Source organism: Siniperca chuatsi, linkage group LG21 (assembly GCF_020085105.1).
Source record: "Siniperca chuatsi isolate FFG_IHB_CAS linkage group LG21, ASM2008510v1, whole genome shotgun sequence".
NCBI lineage: Eukaryota > Metazoa > Chordata > Actinopteri > Centrarchiformes > Sinipercidae > Siniperca > Siniperca chuatsi.
In genome coordinates, this window is record NC_058062.1 from 17,180,586 (window position 1) to 17,200,350 (window position 19,765).

Consider the following 19,765-nt stretch of genomic DNA (forward strand, 5'->3'; position numbering starts at 1 on the left):
TCTTCTCCCCTCTTCTCCTCCCTGACTCTGTGTCCTTATTTCCATCACCCCACTCGCCGCTGCCCCTCCCCAACCTGCCTGTGGCAGAAAGGCGGTGCAACCTACTGGGTAGACAAAGTGTCAAAGATCAATCTGGAAGGATTTGATCGGGTTTATCCCTCTAAATCTCAGCACGCCTGTATTTAGCTCTGCCATGAGGAGACGACCTGCTGATCGTGTTTCAGGTCCATGTGAGATGCTGTTTTTTCACTGTATCCCAACATTACATTTGTAATCTGAAAAAATATAGTTTCTTGTGACTTTGAATGTGATAAAAAAACAAAAAGAACCTCAATACAAGTAGCTTCTTCTTTCTGTAATAGAAGCTGCATGTTTTGGATTGTGAGTCAGAGGACATTTTAATACTTAATACTAAGAAATGACTGCCTTAATCAGGTTTCGGCTCTGAGCTGAAGAGCCAAGCGGCTGGACATCTCTAGATGTTCGAGCATTGTTATCGTCATACCATAAAGTATAAGTGAACTCCCTCTTGTTCCATCAACTACACATGACATGTCTAACAGCATAAAAGGTGTGGAATCAGGCGAGATAAGTGCCTTTGGTTTTATGATTGGAATTGGACTGCGATGCCTTTGTAGATTGAGAAATGAAGGCAATGTCAAATATCGCATTTTTGCATTCACTGTCAGCTTTAAGTACACCCCATTTTCCAAGTATTTCTTCCAAATTAGAGTTAATTACATGTGAATTTGTGTCTGAGCTTCACAGCATGGGTTTGGCACCCTCACTATGAGAGAGCTGCGGTCAATATAGGAGGGCCAGTGGTACAGTAATTAAACTGATAAACACCAGTCACATACCTACAAGTGCGAAATCAAACGCAACTGGACCTGTGAGTAAGGAAACATCTTCAAACTGAACAAATAGCAGGTCCAGCTGCCTTCGACTTCATGTCTTAGATAGTTCTTCTTACTTCTCTCTTGGACCTGGTGACTGAATCCTCATAGACCAGTATTTTTGGTTTCATTTCCAGTATTCACGGAACAAGAGGTAAAATGACAAGGGTGCCTCACCTGATCAGTACCTGTTATCATTTTCATCATTCAAATGATATCTCACGTGAGGAAAATGATTCAGAAATCTACACCTGCGCTGGTGTAAATGGTGACATAAAGTTTTGTCTTAATGATTTGGCCTCCGTGTGTGGAAACTGTTGATCTAAAGGGAGGATCCCGGATTAGCGTGTTTGGAAGCAGGACAAAGAGAGAGCGAGGCCAAGACACAACCACAGAGTGCTGATGGGAAGTTATGTAAGCAGACATTCTTGTCTAAATTCTTCAAATTATCTTACCATCAATTTTTTGAAACGCAAGAGACATTTACAGACTTTGATACTAACTCACACTTCTTTCGATTAGATATCCGATTTATATTTGATTGTGTTGGTTGCTCGGTTCATTCTTTTGTTCTTCATTTCTTTCGTTCACGCATTCATTTCTTTCCCTTTTCTTTACTTACCTTGCATTCTGTCTTGAAAAAATGGGGATTAGAGTTATCTGGGTCCTTTTAGAATGAAAACCTACATTTATTTTGCAACAGGAACAGAATTATTTATTATTTCATATGTTGGTTTGGAATTGGGGTCAGTCCTATGCTGCACATTGATCAGCTGAGGTTTTGAGGGCAGGCTTTTAGGGCAACTTGCGGCTAAGCCTCTTTAACAGTATATAGGCTGGAGATTGGAAGGCGCTGACGTCTTTAACAACACAGATCACAGCTCTGCACTATGTAATGCAAACTCAGTCTATAGGTTGGGAACCACAGTGAACACCAGGCCTGTGTCATCAAGGTCATCACATCACAAATCTACTATACTGGGCAGTGTGCTTACAATGTTTAGACATCTGATTTGGGTCGCCAGTTTGGAGCAAAGGTGAAACACAATGCAGACTTTTGATACTGGGTCAAATCAGTCAGGCCAGTTCTCTCATCTCTTTCATCTTGTGGTGTGCGTGCTGTAACGATGGAAACTATCCAGAAATGCCGCTGACATGAATTCCTGTGTGTGTTCAGAGGAAACCATGTTCTTTTTACATCCAAGCTCTCTGGCTTGAGAACCACCATATACAGTGCAGGCATACAGTATATATGATCTGTGGGATGTATGGAGGTTTGCTTCCTACCCTGCAAAAAGCTCAAAGAGACCATGAGTGACTATTCTTGGCGTTTTTTTATAAATCAAAAATGGTCTAGACAGGACTGAACCATAGTCTCTAGTGTCACTTTAGACTCAGATGCTGAACTCACGCTTTGTGTCCAAGACAAATTTATATGTTTAAATTCTAAGCCATCTTCCCAAAAATAGGAAAATGTGACCGTTAACAGTTTGAAGTGTTTTTTTAAAGATAGAATTAGGGTATTAGGGGAAGAACCGCCAAACACACTAACATTCACTGAGCTTCCAGTCAACTCTTTAGTGGGCTTTACCCTCTGTATTCCCAGCAGCTTTGTGTGGCTAAATAATGACTCCCATCTACAGCGTGGTCTATGTTGGAGGTTACAGTAGGATAGAGGAAATGGTCTTAATAAACAGCCACCTCTCAAGCCGTCAAAGGGTGAGTGTGCATGAACCACACGCATGTCATCATAACATGTCTGCCCCATATGAATAGAGTCATAGAGCTCAGACTGTCTGGTTTGCTGGTGACTAGGAGGTCAGATGGTAGTGGACCAGTTGTTCAGGGAGCAATGCACAGCAGGTCACATACAGCCTAACACAGGACAGGTCCCAATCCCAAACGCTTGCTGGCAATATTGACCTCAGACCTCAGTACTGCACACTCATACAACTGATGGTCCATTACTTTAAACAATTTCAACTGTGTTTATCCATTACCTTTAGCTACTTCGACTTCTCTGCTAGTTCACTAATTTTCACACACTCTCAATCCCAATTGGTTCAAATTAGCTACTTACACAATCTTTCCACGCGTACCCCCCTGGTTGGGAATCACTGTGCTAAGTGACACACTTCACAAGCAAATCAGCACAAGTGCATAGCTACTTGTGGTCACATGCATACACACTACATGAACAGTTATATGTGTCTTTAATGGTCAAAGTGCTCTCTGTTTGCTCTGTGCTGTTGTCTGTAACTGAGTTTTGTCGGGGGTTCACCCAAAAACGGATTTTGTATGAATTTCAGTTCAGGCTGATCCCTCATCATAAGGAGCTCCTGTTTCACGTGAGACACCACTGTGACTCCATCCTGTTGAATCTCTTCTTAAAACCTACTCTCGTAAGGTTTTTCAATTATTTCTGTATTTGTTTTGATTTATCACTGTGCTGCCATGTCTCTTATTTTATTTGATCTGCCAGATCTGTGATTATTGTTGTTTTTTAAATTATTATGGTCTTGATGCTGTGATCTATTTATTCTATTTAATATTTTTATTGCGTACCTTGCTGTTTTCCTGATCTATGTCATCCGCCACCTCTTTTATATCTATTTATTAAGAAGTAATTTGTAACTGCTTTCAGATGTGCTACATAAATATATTATTCATAAAGAGATCACTATTGTTTTTGTCGTTGCATTAAAGTTAAATGTTTTAACATCCCTGCTTTTTATTTTACATAAGTCATTTTAATTCAGGTTCAGTCAGTATACACAGGCCTCTCCTCTCCCTTTTCGATTGAATTTCCATGGCATGGCTTACCGAAATTCACTTCAAATGAAACTAATGATTTTTCTCATTCATGCAAACACATTATGCATTTCCATTTCCTATCTGCCAGGCTTCTTTAAGCTTTGAAGTGCAAAATCCCTTCAGTTTTAGCCTAAATCTTTTACTTTCATGGCAACTAGCAAAATTCTTTTATATATGGATTTGCCTGTAGTAAATATATTCATTTTCATTCTATTTGATTAACAGGATTTTTTCATACACTTTATATTTCCATTTAAAAGCATTCCAATTTCTTAGTATCTCTCTACTGTTGAATAAGCATTTAAATAATTTGTTGGTGTTTCTTCTTGCAAGTCATCAAAATGCATTGACTTGTTAGCATATTGACTGAAGTGCTTTGCTTTCAGTAACTTGGGGCTTTATTTTACCAGCTTGCCTTGCAAAATGGTTAAAGTTATCATTGTCACCTTCTGTATTTGATCACTAGAGGCCATTTGCAGGTGGGGAGGGTTTTTTTTCATGTGACACCTTTTTATTGCAGTAATAAATGGATGATTTGTCCTTTTTCATTTGTTGTTGTAAACATTTCTGTTTTTGGTATCTTTCCAGGAATGCTGGGAATTTTCCTTTGTGTGTCATTGTTATGTAAGACTTTAAGAAGCCAGTGTGCTGAACTAATTGGACGCCAGGAGGAATTCTCTGAAGGGCAGATTGACCTGAATCTCATTTCATAGGCTTACGTCCTTTGTCGTCATGGGGCATTTCTCAAAACATTTTCAGGAGCTGCTTAAGTCTTGGGTTAGGGTTAGGGTGGGGGGTCAATCTTTCCTTTTGATTCTCCGGTGCTCCCATGCATTGTACGTACAGTGAGAGTGTCATTCCCCGGGTGGCACTTTGCCAAATTATCGCCCTTTTCCCCTGAAACTCCTCAGCAAGCCTCTAAACATTGGGATTACGGTGCATAAATGCAGAACTTTTCACAGAAGAGTCATAGCAAGGTCCCCCTTGCCATAAAATCCTGTTATTTTTTGCCTCACAGACTGAGGCGAGCTGTGAGCTACATGTGCAGCAGCAAGTATGTGGGTGTGTAATTATTAATATGCCATATTTCATTTGATTCTGGGAGGAAAACATTGCGCAAAGGAAAGGAAGGAGGCAGTGGACAACCTAGTTATCCTGCAGCCAGTATAGCAAAGTCAGAATATTAAACAGGAGAATAAACATTGAGATTCATGTTGCACAGTATATGCCGAATACTGTTTGTTGGAACCTGACCTTGGCCTTGATGTTACATGAATCAGAAATGACAGTAAGGACAAAATGAGAAATACATGATTTTACTGTTATTTTCTTAATGGGAAAACTTTCGCCTCACTGGTTGTACAATGTTGCATCAAAATCCATCCACACAATGACTGTAAGGATTTCCTGTATGCGTAGGCCGTACTGATGACATGAAGGATGATTGGTTTCACTCTTGGTGAAAGGAAAGAATATTATTGGCTGAAATTGAGTATCACATAAACTTTAAGAAATATAGAGACACAGGGAATACAAGAGAGAAAACGGGTGCCGACGTGACCTCGGCGTTAATGTTAGATGAGAGCAGCATTGTGAATAGTTTTTACTTCTTGCATTTCAATATATTTGTGAATGAGTACATTTATAGGTGCCACAGTCCAGATTACATGCACGGCTATGTTATACAGCTGTTGAGGATACTCACTGAAAAGTCCAGAAATTTCTAGAACGATGGTTTGACTGCAGGAACGAGAGAGAGAACCTGATTTTAGCACAAACAATAGGCAGAGTAACAGGTAGACAGATTTCTATTTTGTAACTTCCAGTCATTAGTAGTTTTAGCATTATAGCAGTATTATAAGTCTGATAAATGTCCTCCAATGATGTCACTTGAGTCAGCATTGGTTGGGGAAGAATGCGTGAAATAAAAAAGACTATATCTCTGGTTGTGCTGCATTGATTTTGATCATTTTTTGTTATAAAAGTAGTACCAAATTGGTGGAAGACTTTTTTAATCTATTGTTCTCAATGGACATTAGTTCCAGTCACAAATCAGAGCCTAAATTACAGGTAGAAACAAGACAAGTTATATTTAAACATAGCCATGCTATGCTTTTTAATCTAGGAAAGCACGTTGCTCACTACAACTGAATACACAACGCAGGACACTCAAGTGAAAACGGAAGAATTTAATCCAACAGAAAACAAAAAACAAACAGGGAAAAATAAAAGTTGCTCATGTAGAGAGAGAACAGAAAGAGGCTTACGCTGCCCTCCTCTTTGTTTAAAGATGGAATCATGTACAGAGCAGAGAGGAAGATAGTTGGAGCTGATTAGATTTCTTATACAGGCCTAACAAATATCATTATATGAGTAAAGGCTGTTACATCTGTCTTCCTCAAAAGTTTTAACCCCCATAACAAATGAATGATATTTCATAGCGTGTAGCTTACCTGCAGTGAGAAACATAAAAACCCATTTATATATTAATGCTGAGGAATCTGCATCATACACATGAGGTGTGAGAATCAAAATGTGCTCAGAAATAAGAGATAATCACATGGACTGAGAATAAACTTGACCTGACTAGGGAATCGTTTTGGTTTTTCATCCTCCTGAAAAGCAAAAACTCGCTCTTCACACTTTGGGCATGCCCACGTAGTGATAGTAGTCAAGCCAACTCCTCAGAGTGGGTGTAGGAAGACAGAGAGCACAGGAGGCCGAAACCGTGAAAGTGAAGCGCAGTAGGTTTAAAAAGAGAGGGGCGGGTAGATTGGGTGAGGCTGAAAGAGGGAGCTGGAGCTGTAATCTGGGCTTTAAGGCTTCCATTGGTATTAAGGGAGGACACTTATTAGATTGGAGCGGTGAGCGGTTTCTCCTCAGAGGGAGCGACTAATTGGATATCACCAAATCAGAGAGCCTGATGTTGTCATGACACAGGACAGGATAGCGGCAGTGGATAATGCTCACACGGACTCGAAAGCAATGCAAACAGCATTAATAGCAATTAATAGAGGCCGATGACAACCCAGAGACAGAAATACACACTAATATGCACGCACATATATAGGCTACTGTAGCACAAGTGCATGATTTTATCAAGCTCGCATACACACAAGCAAATGCAGACACACACAGCATGCACACATTCTGCTGAGGGAGAAATGAGAGGAACATGTTCAGGGATTAATGTGTGTCTCTCTGTGTGTTGGCATGCGTAACACTTCAGGAGAATGAATGCTTTTGCTGTAATTAGATTCCTCACTGCCTGCATATCACACAAATCTCAAGCGGTAGAGCAACATTGCCTGCAAAGCAGTCCACTACACTGCTGCATTCATAACTGCGGGGCAACCAGGAGAGGAGAGAGAAAAGAAAAGGTGGGAGCAAAAACAGGCAGAAAAGATTAGAGAAAGTGGGTTGAATAGAGGAGAAATGAGGAAGCAAAAGGTTATTCAGTGTAGCAAGTGCTCAGAGGCGTCCCTCAGAGGCTTTGCACACTAGCACGATAAAACACAGTCCCGCTGAGGGGAAATTAGTCCTTTGAGTTGATGTGATGTGATTTTACATTCTGCAGTGTCACGCAGTCATATTTCAGTCTTATATGACACAAAGTGTGACTAGAGCTTTCCTGCAGCTCCCTGCATCTCTGTTCCCTTTAATTTTGCATGGTGCACATGTTTCTTGTGTTTTCTCTTTGCCTGCAGACATGATAAATGCTGCATTCATTTCTGGATTGGAATGAAAAGGAATGATACATGAAAAGGAAAAGCTTCTTAATGACCAACAGCCTCAGCCCCAGCTGATATTCTGTTTCATTACTGACCTGTCAATGCCATAGCATTAACAATAAATGTACTAATTAAGTAATTACTTATTTTACTGCTATACACACTCCTGAGAGCATTTAATGGGAACATCTGTTTGTGGAAATGGTATTGTGTTCAACATATTTTCGAAAAAATGGTGTCTCTCTCCTCCCTCTTTTTCTCTCTCACACACAAATACTCTCACACACAAATACATACGCACAACAACACACACACACACACACACACGTTTGGATGGCTTACAGTGTTTTTGCCGCATAACTTGATATACTGTTAATGAACAAGATTAAAGCTTATTTCTATGTTTACATCTTCGCTTGTAGCCCATAAATTCACAATCTGTTCAGCTTCATTATTCAGTCCCACGTGTGTACGAGGCAGGATACGCCCTTGGCTAGCTAAGCCTCCCATTTCCAGCCCACAGTGTAGTAAAGTACTCATTAATACTTAACTGAGTCTATAACAATGTGATGCTGTGATTGCTGCTTTTAGGAAGTCAAGGAAGCCGAGGAATACACATTATAGATCCTATATGTTGTGAGCGGCTGTGAGATAATAAAAACATCAATACCATGCCGAGCATTTTAAATTAGAAAACAAACCCTGTGACTCCGGAAAGCACACTTGGAGTCTGGTCCATAAAGGTGTCTCAACAAAAAGCTCTACGTAGTAGTAACCCAATGCTAGATATGATCTGGAATGTTACACTCATGGATGGATTACTGAAGGCGTACTGGGCACAGGCCCAGGGGCCCAATGGGTCAGGGGGCCCCTAGACCAGAGCCTCTGTTTGAAGTGACTGTTAACATTTCTTGTTGGAAAGTCACAGAGCTCAGTTCAAAGTTGTCTGTATCCTCCTTTTGTTTTTTTTTAATACTGAGTATGTGCCAACCAAATCCAATCCAATATTAGTTTTTGTATCATATTATAGCTGCACAACATACTACAGTAACATTTCATTCAAATGCAGTAACATTAGTAAAGCAATTTAAATCAGAACAGCAGAAAAGCTCTGCTGTATGAAAATAGAACATGCTCCCTTGTCTTTCTTTGATGTTTCCTATAGTATTTTGTATAGTATGCTGTAGTGTTTCTGTGCAGAGGAGTGTCAGTGTGGATCTGCTGTGGCAGGAGGTTTTGGACAGGAGTCAGACACTCTCTCTTCATCTCAAGTTGGTAATTCTGAATATGATGCCTTTTTTTAACCAAGAGCAGAACCTGAGAGTTCTGCTTCACCTGCAAAATGTCACTGAAAGAGAAGCAAAGTGACACAAAACAGTCACATAGAGATGCAAAATGACTACAAAGAGACACAAAACAACTACACTACAAACAGACTACAAACTTTTTATGTTTTAGGTTTTTATGTGTCTTTCAGTCTGGATGTTTTGCTCCTTTGTAACGGGGCGGCCTTTTACATATCTGTGCCCGGGGGCCCATTGTCTCATAATCCGTCTGTTACACAAAAGGCTTTATCAAATCTGCTCCTGCTAATTCCCCACAAAGTCCTTTTGGCTTACCAAACTGAAAAATATGCTTTTACATCAGGCCATCTATCCTGTGCTATGTCTTTTTATTAAAACAGCAGCAAGAATTCAAGATCAATGTATCCATGGGGACATTTAGTTGTATATTTGAACAGTTTGTTAAATGGCTCAGAAACAGCTCTGCTACAGCATACTCTGTTTCCTATACACTACAATGATCTTCGACATCCTCCTCTGCACCCAAATCCCAGCTGTAGGCATGTGGAGCCAGGGTGGAAGTTTCACTTTAGTCCCTCACCCACTCACACTGTTGCAATGTGCAGACACACAACAGCAAAGAAAGATGGTGTGAGAAAGAGGTGCCACAGAAAACCAGGGTGAAGGAAGAAACAAGCTAGGCAGGAAAAAGAGAAAAACGGGGCAGAACACAATAGGAAGAGATGCTACAGCTCCCTGCAAGAGTGAAGGGAGGTAAATCTTCAGACGAAGCTTGGAGAGAAGAAAGAAAAGAGAAGAGGTTGGGGAATAGCACGTTCCACCCCTCCCCTGTTACCACTGTCAGGGCTAATATCTCATTACTAGTCTTAGCTGGCGGCTCTCAGGCAGTCAGGGAGAGGTCAGGAAAGCTCCAGAGAGACAGACTAACAGTGAGGCTCTCATTGAACTTAATAGCATAAAAGTCCAGAGACATGGAACGACTCTGAGGAATGGTCTCAAAAGAGGATTCATAAGGAGATGCTTTCATACAGCTAATTGTGGGAACTAAAGTATATGTAACACTCGCATGAATATACCCATTCATATATTGTTTTAAAATGAGTGGAGAGGCCAAAATTTGTCAGAAATGGAGACTTCTCATGCTCATTAGTGTTGAGTCTATCTTACTTTAAGGGGAATGTCTGGTGTTTAATTTGCTTTGGCAGGAGAGGAGAGGAAAGGAGAGGGTGCAAGTATACAGGAAATTAAGCTTAAAATGAGGAATTACAGCATTGGCAACAGATCCTAGACCACAAGCAGGATAAACAGAGTGACCCTCATAAAGTATGAACTCACTAATTCAGATATGGGTTATATCTTCTAAATATATTAGCTAAATGCATTCCTTATTGTGTACGTTTCATGCATAGTTCAGTCTGTCATAACCACTGGTAATCACTCTTTTACTCCTGCAGGGGGCAGATGAGTTTCACTCAGCAGAGCCCAGCCAGTCAGTGTTGCAGCCACCTGCAGGTGAAAACCTCCACTATAGTTTATTAGTCAGTCACTGTGGCAGAGAGGGTGACAGGACAGATTACTAAGGTTTCACACTGCTGTATATCTGACCACAGCTCAGCCTCACACACACACACACACACACACACACACACACACACACACACACTTCATGCATACCAGAGTCAGCTATGAATAAAGTATGTGGTTTTGTGGGTAGTGCTGTTAGTGTGTGTACTTCCAATCCTCTGCACAATCTTATCTGGGCTTCAGATGCAGTGGAGAGAGGCTCTTCTGCTAAGGCCTGAGCTTATGCATAATTGCTTTAGTTATAATGTACACATTGGTGCAGATCGTGACATGTTATATTCCACTGTGCAAACTTCTAATTGATTTGGTTTACGACAGGCACTGTATACAGTCTGATTTATGCTATCATATCTGGTCAGCAGTAATATGCAGCTTCTATCTTTGAGCTCCACTAAGTACATTTTGACCACAAGGGGGCAGACAAACTTTAAAACAGTCTATCAAGTTCACATGTGCTGTTATGTACCAATATTTACTGGTGTTTCAATTCTGGTTTGGTACATCAACTCATGACTGAAATATCATATCTCTCTGCTTGCTACTGTAGAAGTTCCACACTGTCACTGTGAAACCTTGCAAGCTGGTTTAACTTAACAAGACTAGTCTGTGAGGCTGTACTTGAGCATGTTGATGTTTAGCAGATATAATGTTTATCATGTTCATGTTTATAATATGTTAAAACAGTTTTCATAAACTTAAAGGTGGGGTATGCGATTCTAATCCAATACATGTCTTTTTGTCAAATTCAGTGAATATCTCCACACGGTCCGCTAGCTGTCCGTTCTGTGTGTTTGTACACAGCCCTGGCTCTGTAAATGGGAAATAAACAAAGTGGCTCGGACCGAGCCACACAACACTATTCCAGCCATGATTAGCTAACGTTAAATGACTTGCCCACGGACATTCAGCTTACTTTCTAGTTTGCCAAGAGATGCTGTTGTTGTGATGTTAGCTATAGTAGCAGGAGAGTTGTGAGTATCGCTGTCTGGAGCTGCTGTGCTGGCTCTGGGAAACCGTCTCTTCCTCTCTGGCTCGCAGCAGCAATTGCTAACCCACAACCTAGCTAACGTTAGTTGCATTACTTGCTGTGTCGTTGTTCGCTCTATATCATGGTATTTGTCATTGTATTTGATTTCTACAGAATCGCATACACCACCTTTAATTACTTTACAAGAGTAGGGGCATAACCATCGTTATTATCTGAGGAAACAACCGTGAGTTAGCTCAACATGTATTAAAATGCACACAGCAAGTTTCCATCATTTATGTTTCCTTTAAACTGCAGATAAAATAGGGTCTCTGGAGAGTTTTGACTCTCAAAAAATGCATGCTAATATGCTAATTCTGTTTCTTTAGAAATCTGATGAGTAAATTTGATGAGTTTAGTGAACACTCAGCAGTACATTATTTCAAATTAACATTTCAAGTCACAAGACTTCAAGTCAGAAGAACTCATGTTTATAAATTCTGAAATGGGTCCGAAAATGAAAACTAGAAATTTCAAGTTTTAACTTGAAATTAATCAAACTTTTTTTGGGTCCCTAATCTCATCTGTAATTTAGATGTAAGTAATTTGCTACTCAGCACTCATGATTATGGAAATTTATCATTACCCGTCCTGCCTTGGTCATTCGGGGATACAGCCCTTCTAACGAGGTTGTCCCTTTTTCTCCGAGAGTGTGTTAACTTAAAATAAGATGGCAGCTGAGAGAATGTGAGTCTGAAAGGAGCTGAAGGGGTTGTTGTGTGCAACGGTCGGGCCTCGTGGCTCCCTGTCACTCTGAGCCACTGGCTGCCTGCGTGTCACTAGTCAGTTGCAGACGATGTGTTGGTTCACTGCTTGGCCTGTTGTGTTGGTGGCTGCATACATGTGATTACACTGACCGCTTTTGACAACCACAAAGGGAGAGAAAAGATAGAAGGCTGGGGTAAGAGAAAGATGGAAAAAGGACAGACAGAGAGACGGCAACACGCACAGAGAGATGCAAGTTACTGTCACATCAATATTGTGAGAGAAGGAGGGACAGCAGTATGGACAGGCGGTAAGAAGTGAAGGAAAAGGGAAATAGAACGGGCCATCAAATGTAGATGACAAGCGGAAATTTCAGTAGCAGAAGAGAAAAAGAACAATTGACAATGATTGCCAATATTAGAAAAGAACAAAATTACAGGTAGTAATACAGTATGGCAGTATTAAAGGTGTGGTATGCAATTCTAATCCAATACACGTCTTTGTCAAATTCAGTGAATATCTCCTCACGGTCCGCTAGCTGTCCGTTCTGTGTGTGCGCTGAAAAAAAATCTGGTGTTTGCACACAGCCCTGGCTCTGTAAATGGGAAATAAACAAAGTGGCTCTGACCAATCCACACAACTGATTTGTGTGTCAGGTAACATTAAATGACTTGCCCACAGACTTTCAGCTTACTTTCTAGTTTGCCAAGAGATGCTGTTGTTGTGATGTTAGCTATAGTAGCAGGGGAGTTGTGAGTATCGCTGTCTGGAGCTGCTGTGCTGGCTCTGGGAAACCGTCTCGTCCTCTCTGGCTGTTAGCTTTGCAGCAGCAACTGTAGGGACAGTATGCTAACCCACAACCTAGCTAACGTTCATTATATTTTTGAATGCTGGTGTGACCAGGCCTTCAAACTAAAGCTCCCATGTACAGTGCCTTGCAAAAGTATTCGGCCCCCTTGAACTTTGCAACCTTTTGCCACATTTCAGGCTTCAAACATAAAGATATAAAACTAATGTTTTGTGAAGAATCAACAACAAGTGGGACGCAATCATGAAGTGGAACGAAAATTAGATATTTCAAACTTTAACAAATCAAAAACTGAAAAATTGGGCGTGCAAAATTATTCAGCCCCCTTAAGTTAATACTTTGTAGCGCCACCTTTTGCTGCGATTACAGCTGTAAGTCGCTTGGGGTATGTCTATCAGTTTTGCACGTCGAGAGACTGGACTTTGACTTGGCCATTTTAACACCTGGATGTGTTTATTTTTGAACCATTCCATTGTAGATTTTGCTTTATGTTTTGGATCATTGTCTTGTTGGAAGACAAATCTCCGTCCCAGTCTCAGGTCTTTTGCAGACTCCATCAGGTTTTCTTCCAGAATGGTCCTGTATTTGGCTCCATCCATCTTCCCATCAATTTTAACCATCTTCCCTGTCCCTGCTGAAGAAAAGCAGGCCCAAACCATGATGCTGCCACCACCATGTTTGACAGTGGGGATGGTGTGTTCAGGGTGATGAGCTGTGTTGCTTTTACGCCAAACATAACATTTTGCATTGTTGCCAAAAAGTTCAATTTCGGTTTCATCTGACCAGAGCACCTTCTTCCACATGTTTGGTGTGTCTCCCAGGTGGCTTGTGGCAAACTTTAAATGACACTTTTTATGGATATCTTTAAGAAATGGCTTTCTTCTTGCCACTCTTCCATAAAGGCCAGATTTGTGCAGTACACGACTGATTGTTGTCCTATGGACAGAGTCTCCCACCTCAGCTGTAGGTCTCTGCAGTTCATCCAGAGTGATCATGGGCCTCTTGGCTGCATCTCTGATCAGTCTTCTCCTTGTATGAACTGAAAGTTTAGAGGGACGGCCAGGTCTTGGTAGATTTGCAGTGGTCTGATACTCCTTCCATTTCAATATTATCGCTTGCACAGTGCTCCTTGGGATGTTTAAAGCTTGGGAAATCTTTTTGTATCCAAATCCGGCTTTAAACTTCTCCACAACAGTATCTCGGACCTGCCTGGTGTGTTCCTTGTTCTTCGTGATGCTCTCTGCACTTTAAATGGACCTCTGAGATTATCACAGTGCAGGTGCATTTATACGGAGACTTGATTACACACAGGTGGATTCTATTTATCATCATTAGTCATTTAGGTCAACATTGGATCATTCAGAGATCCTCACTGAACGTCTGGAGAGAGTTTGCTGCACTATATATATATATATATATATATATATATATATATATATATATATATGTACATATACATACAGTTTACAGCCGCATATACCCATTTACATACTTTGTCTGGCTATGCACAGTCAGCTTGAAGTGCAGCTGTAAAGTTTAAGTTTAGAATCCCAAAATGAACCAATGTAGAGTCCAAGACTTTCGACTTTGGCTTTGTATAATTAGCAGGAATACATAGCCAAGAGGAAAGGATGTAGAACAACAACGGAGATTGGCACAGTTTTGTTTTTCTTTTTAATGGAGGGATAGATGGAGGGATAGATGGGGGGGCAAAAAGATGGTGAAGAATGAGATGAAAAGAGACAGAAAGACGAAAAGAGAGTAGGTGCATAGCTGATTCTTATTTATAAAGAGCAGATTGCTGCAGTTACTGTGTTTGTGATCATGCATAACAATCATTGTGGGGATCTTGGTTGAGGAAATTCCTCCACAGTTATACACAGAGCACAGAGCAATCTGCTGTGCTTTCATCCTATTGCACTTGTCTGCCTTTCATAAAAGTGTTGTGAATGCTATCTGATGCAGTACATTTGTGTGTGTGTGTGTGTGTGTGTGTGTGTGTGTGTGTGTGTGTGTGTGTGAGAGAGAGATTCCTGACAGGGGTAGTTGGGTGCTGGTCACATACCCTGCAGGTCAGTTTGTTAGAGTTGGCACCACAGAAGAGCAGTGGGGCACCAAAGTAAATAGCACATAAAACGAAAAAGTTGGATAGTGTTCTTATGAGAAATAGAAGCAGATTATACTGAGCTATGCAGCAAAAGAAACACATACACCCACACACTCTCACATACGCACGAACATGCAGCGTTTCCTGAATTGACCCCATTTATTGACACGTTGAAGACATACTTGTATAATTTAGCCTGGGTTTATAATTTAACAGCTCACATGCCAAAGCCATCCTTCTTCACATCGTTGCAGGATTATATGATTATATATTTATAAAAAAATAAAACACTGACACTTCCAAGATATACAGAGAGAAAACTATGCATGAGTTTAGTTGTGTGTTATCTACGTGGGCTACAGATGAATGTAGAACAATCTTGTGAAACCTACCTCTCACTGAAGATTAAACCCAAAATTATGCAGGACTCAACCTGATGCCATTTTCTCGTACTGAGGCAAACTATTTCCTAATTGGAATTATATGTACTTATGTAATCTCTCTGTAATAACAGGTTGGCTGCAGGAGCGAGAGATTACAGGAGATGGAGGGAAGAAGGTGGGAAGGAGGTGAGTATGTAGTGTTTGTCTTTGACAGCGTTCAGCCGGCTGTCTCTCTTATCCCCACCACCAATCAGCTTTACAGGTTGAAGATTTGTCGTTGCGAATGTGAGGTGTTATATAAAGAGGATTACGGTTGATACAACGAGTGGAACACAATCTTTGCAGAGTTTGGAGAGGAGGATACTCTGGATGATGAGAGTGTATAAATGTTATGAGTCATTTGTGGTTCAAGATCCAAAATCCATCTCTAAACATCATTTCAGCCAGAAGAATTAGCAATCCAAATATATTTCTACTCAGTCATGTAACAGCAGGAATTATCTTACTTAAATGGGTAGAAGCTGTTCTTTATCACCAGGATAGGTTAGCATCGCAAACGTTTACTGGTTAGCAATGGATGTGCTTCACTAATTGTTACAATTAAGGAATATAGGAAATATGGTAAATGTTTTGAACTGATAGGAAAGTTGCCAAGGTGCATGAATAAAAAGAAATTTAAAATAATAGTTCGACATTTTGGTAACTATACTTATTCATTTACTTGCTGAGAGTTACGGTACAGTACAGTAAATATGAAGCTACAGCCGGTTAGCTTAGCTTAGCATAAAGATTTGCCTGGGTCCAGACCTTTGAATCCGCCCACTCTGCCGAGTTGACTGATTCTCCTGATGGAAATGGAGTGTTGACAATTCTGTCTGATATCAGGCAACATAAAGACTGCAATCAGCTCAATAGTTTTTTTACAGTCCCTAACCAGCTGCTGGTTCCAGCTTCATATTTACCTACAGACATGAGAGTGGTATTGATCTTCTCATCTAACTCTAGGAAATAAAGCACAAAAGCGTATTTCCCAAAATGTCAAACTATTTCGCACAGAATATTTAAAAACCACTATGCAACACTGTGCAATCCTATACACTCCCTCTAAGTTTAAGAGCTCAGTTTTGTTGTCCAATGCATTAGAGGGTTTTTGGGTTTCCTCCCTTCTACACGAGGGCTGCAATGCCACCTGCCTAAAACAAAGTTCAAGTCAATGCCAAATGAAAATGTTATATTAATGTATTTTTTTGTCCTCCGTATTTCTTCCGCACAGAGTATGTAGGCATGGAGGTATGGGCTGAGAGTTGGTGGAGAGGTGAGGTCTGGCCTGAAGTGCTACATGATCCTTGTTCACCACATACCTACGCTGTATGTGTGCCCTGGATTTTGTTATTTGGTGATTAGGCCTGGGAGACAAGCCAGAGGGAAAAAAGTACTGACGGGAAAGAACTACCCACCACTTCCCAAAAAGAAAGATAATTTTTTTTAAAAACACAGATGTTTGTTGACATTCATATGGCAGAATTCATAGCCGCAGGACAACAGGACCATCAGAGGCTGAAAAAAGGAGGACAGTCCTGAATAATGTCTGTCCTTCATCCAGTCTGGCCGGATCCCAGAGCCGGAACGAGCTTACATGATGTTCTCTATCTGAGTCACTCACTCCTAATGTGTCTACATGTGTTTTCAAATAGAATAAAGTGAATCACAGCAATGACCATTAAGAAAATAAGACATAAAATAGCAGGAAAAATATCTGGGCTTGCCAGTTTAGGGCTAAACTTTTTTGGGAGTAGTTGGTGGTTTAGTGTTTGTCTGTGTTCTGTCCGTCTGACCAGCAGAGCCGCAGCGCAGCCTGAGGTACACCTGCTCAACCACTGAGGGAAATACGAGCCTGCGCAGACAGGTTAGAATATGTGTTTTTTGCAGACATTATTTGGATAGTTTACATATGTGTAGTCATGCCCTCATTATGAAATAACTTCTGCTTTAATTCTCTCTGTTTCCTCCCACCAAATGCTCATTCTTTCCTTCCATTTCTCCTTCTTCCATCCACATCCTGCACCTCTTCCACAGGCACATCTCTTGCTATCATAATGTTCAGCCTCAAGAGAGTCTGATCCAGTAATTTTCCAGTTCCAAGGTTGTATATACCTGCTCTACTTGAATTGGCCTTTTATCACCTACTGCCTATGACCTTTCTCTTCAGTTCAAACCCAGATGTACTGTACAGGTGCACTCTGTTAGTCACATTTTGTTAGTCATCGCCAGGTCCGCCAGGCGTATCCCATCCTGTTTTTCACTTCTCTCTGTTTTTCATTTATCTGGGACCCTGGCACACTTCACTGCTTACAAAAACATGATTCTGGCCCTCTGTAGTGCATTCATAACATTTCCCAAGAACTAGATATTTTGTTGCACCGCATAGACATGAGAAGGCTGTGAAGGTGACTGGTGTGAACAGGACATTAACTGCATAAGAGGGAGTGATAAAAGGGAAAGGTACTGAAGTAGCATAGAGGTAAAGAGAGGGGGAAGCCCACGAGGAGAACAGCAGAAATATGACTTTAGAGATGGGCAGAGAGAGGGCATAAATAAGAGAGAACATTGGGAGGAGAAGGGTGTAAGAAAAATCTACCATTTGACAGTTTTTTTCCATGCAATCACCCTCTCCATCTTTTCTCATTCATCCTCCCTTTGCCTCTCCTCTTGCCTCTCTCTAAGTTTAGGAACTAATTGAAACTACTTATCTGAAGTCACAAATCCCAACTACCAGTGCAAACATCATTAAAATCTAGAAAAGAAACAGTCCCTCTCGTTCATCTTTCTTTCCCTAATTTGTGTTGTATCTGTTGGAAATTGGACATTTAATATCAGCCAGCTGCTCTGTGGTTTCAGAGTTAACACCCTAATATGACCACATCACTGAATGTGTCTGCGGCCTCAGCGCCAAAAACATCCAAGACCCCAACAACATGGTGCTTTCTTTCTCCCTGCTCCTTCTGACTCCATCTCCCTCTCTCCCCTCTGAAACCTGAACTCCCCTGCTCTTATCTGTCAGCGGGGTTTATCTCCATCTTTATGTCTGGCTTAATGTTTATCTGTCTGTCTGAGTCCCGCTGATTCCTGGCATAGCCTGTGCTCCTTTCTGGTTTGTTTACTGTTGGCGAGGGTCTGCTTTCACGCAGTTATTCACAGAGAGTTCTGCCTCAGCCAAATGTGAAGTGGCGTTACGTAATGTTGTTCTGTGTGACTACTGCATTAACTGTAACGTAGGCGTCCTAAAGACTTGCTGAGTGAAGGACAGCTCGTGCAGAAGCACTTGCACATCGGAAATGTTCACAAATATATGTGTTCTTAACCCTTTAATGGTCTTCTCAACTGTTCGGTAGAGCACATTTGAGCTGGGATATCTTGCTGAAACATTTGTTGTGCCTAGCCATTTCCAGCATTCGGTTGAAGAATGTTTGATCGCAATAACAGTTTTCGGCAGTGACAAATCTCACTCTGATCCCAGGTTTGCGGTGCACCTTCTGCCTAAAGGGTGTATCTAGAAGTGTGTAGGAAATCCTTACAGGAAAACAAGTCAGCGATGGTTTGTAGAAAACCACAAAAAGAGGATCCATCGCCCAAAAAACTGCTGTGCCGGTGTCCCACCACACAGATGAACAATTCTGATCTGGTTCTACAAAGTCTGAACTGCAGATTATATGATTTTTTGTTGCTTTTATATGACTGTTACATCATTTTTGATGTAATTCGTCTTTATATGTTGTATGTAAAATATTATTATTATAATATTATATGTGTTACACATTGCTCTTGTCCATAAATATTCATACATATTGTTGAATGTGTACTTTTACTGTAAATGAAAGAGGCTTGTAATTAAAAAAAACTTTGTGGTCAGTTGAAAAGAAAATAGCCCAAAGAAACTAAGAAATGAAAAAAATACATTGTTTTTTCTGGGTGGGACCATTAAAGGGTTAATAAATACCAGAAAATAAAGTACCAAAAGGATGCTGTGTTATGTTGCTAGAATACCAGCAGTAAAACAGAGGACTTACATGTTGTTTTTACACTTAAAAACACAGAGTTCATGGCCCATATGAGCTCACAGCTTCCATTCATGAAAGTTAAAGGAGTAGTTCTCCGTTTAAACAACGGTCAGTGTAGTCTGCTCTCTGAAACAACAACATACCAACCTGAGTATTGCTGTACTTAACATATGGGATCAAAAAGTGGAGTCAGTCCATGTTGTGTATGTATAGTGGATGGTCTTTTCATTTCATGCTGCCATGCTGGCAAACAGCAGCAAATATTATCATGTACCTGCTATGAAGCGGGTTAGACGTCCCCGTGCCAGCCTCCCCCTCCTCACCCTCCTCTCTGTCTCCCTGTTTACC

General features: G+C 40.8%; 1 long non-coding RNA gene across 1 annotated transcript; it reads left to right on the forward strand.

Annotated features, from left to right (window-relative positions):
* The first annotated feature begins 87 nt into the window (after window positions 1-87).
* Window positions 88-17,965, forward strand: LOC122869396. Its single transcript, XR_006376311.1, has 3 exons — window positions 88-3,298; window positions 15,491-15,545; window positions 17,201-17,965. It is a non-coding gene; the product is annotated as an uncharacterized LOC122869396 (long non-coding RNA).
* Window positions 17,966-19,765: the final 1,800 nt, after the last annotated feature.